This window comes from Engraulis encrasicolus, unplaced genomic scaffold (assembly GCF_034702125.1).
Source record: "Engraulis encrasicolus isolate BLACKSEA-1 unplaced genomic scaffold, IST_EnEncr_1.0 scaffold_1376_np1212, whole genome shotgun sequence".
Lineage (NCBI taxonomy): Eukaryota > Metazoa > Chordata > Actinopteri > Clupeiformes > Engraulidae > Engraulis > Engraulis encrasicolus.
Genome location: NW_026944874.1, coordinates 571 through 1,948, shown reverse-complemented (window position 1 = coordinate 1,948; position 1,378 = coordinate 571). Strand labels below are relative to the sequence as shown.

Genomic DNA, 1,378 nt, shown 5'->3' with positions numbered 1-1,378 from the left:
GGTATGGGCCAAGGGTGAAAAATTAAAAAGGGAAATTTACGGAAGGGCCCCACCAGGAGTGGAGCCGCGGGTTAATTTGATCAACACGGGAAAACTTACCCGGGCCGACATGTAAGGATTGACGTTTTAGAGCTCTTTTTTGTTTTTAAAGGGTGGTGGTGCATGGGGGCCCTTCTTAGGGTTTTGGGGAGGAAATTTTTTGGTTTTTTTCCGGTTTAAAGGGAAAGGGGGACCTCAGCCTTTCTTTAAATAGCTTTGCGGGTTTTAAACCCGCGCGGCCAGCTTCTTTTTGGGGGGGCTATGGCCCTTTTTGGCCAGGAAGTTTGAGGCAATAAAGGTCTGTGATGCCCTTGATGTTCTGGGCCGCCCGGCGCTACAATGATTGGGATTCAACGGGGTATATAGCCCTTTGGGCCCACAGGCCGGGTAATTTTAGAAAAATTTTTATCGTGGGTGGGGGGTAGATCATTGCCCTTTTTTGGTCTTCAACGAGGAAAACTTGTAAACGCGAGTATAAACTCGCGGGTTTATCGCCCCGCCCTTTGTACACACCGCCCGTCGTTACCGATTGAATGGTCCGGTGAAGTGTTCGGATCGCTGTGTGCGGGCGGTTCGCCGCCCGGGGACTCGGGGAGAAGTCCCTTGAACCTTATCATTTAGAGGAAGGAGAAGTCGTAACAAGGTTTCCGTAGGTGAACCTGCGGAAGGATCATTGTCGAGACTGAATAACATCGAGCGATTCAGAGAACCGGTCAAAATAAGCGGTGGTTATTACACCCGCTATAAAAAGCCATCCCATTCTTCACCTCATCCACTTGGGGGCGGGTCGTGAGTAGGGGTTGTATAAAACAATCAAACCGGCGCAACATCGCGCCAAGGTATATATCAAAAAGCGAGCCGTCAAATGGGTTTCGTGCCATGGGGTGCTGTTGCACGCCCTAAGGATTGACATGACTCTCGGCAATGGATATCTCGGCTTCTGCATCGATGAAGACGCAGCGAAATGCGATATGTGGTGCGAATTGCAGAATCCCGCGAACCATCGAGTCTTTGAACGCAAGTTGCGCCCGAGGCCAAAACCCAAGGGCACGTCTCCCTGGCGTCAAGCATTATGTCGCTCCGAGTTAGTACCATACCATCGATGATGGTTGGCAAAGGCTTGGATGTGCAGAGTGGCTCATCGTTCCCCTCGGAGCGGTGGGCTGAAAGAGTGGGTCATCATCTCGTTGGCTGCGATCAATAAGGGGTGGTTAAAATGAGTCCTGTGTTATTGTCTTGTGTATGCCTAAGAGGAGATTATACATAGTCATGTGATCCTTTAAAACAGCGCCGATCCATGGATGGCGTATCGAATGCGACCCCAGGATGGGCGGGGCCA

At 50.9% G+C, this 1,378-nt stretch overlaps 1 non-coding gene across 1 annotated transcript; it reads left to right on the top strand.

The window, feature by feature from the left end:
* Positions 1–952: 952 nt before the first annotated feature.
* LOC134442277 (5.8S ribosomal RNA) lies at positions 953–1,105 on the top strand. The gene has a single exon (XR_010033357.1). It is a non-coding gene; the product is annotated as a 5.8S ribosomal RNA (ribosomal RNA).
* The last annotated feature ends 273 nt before the right edge of the window (positions 1,106–1,378 follow it).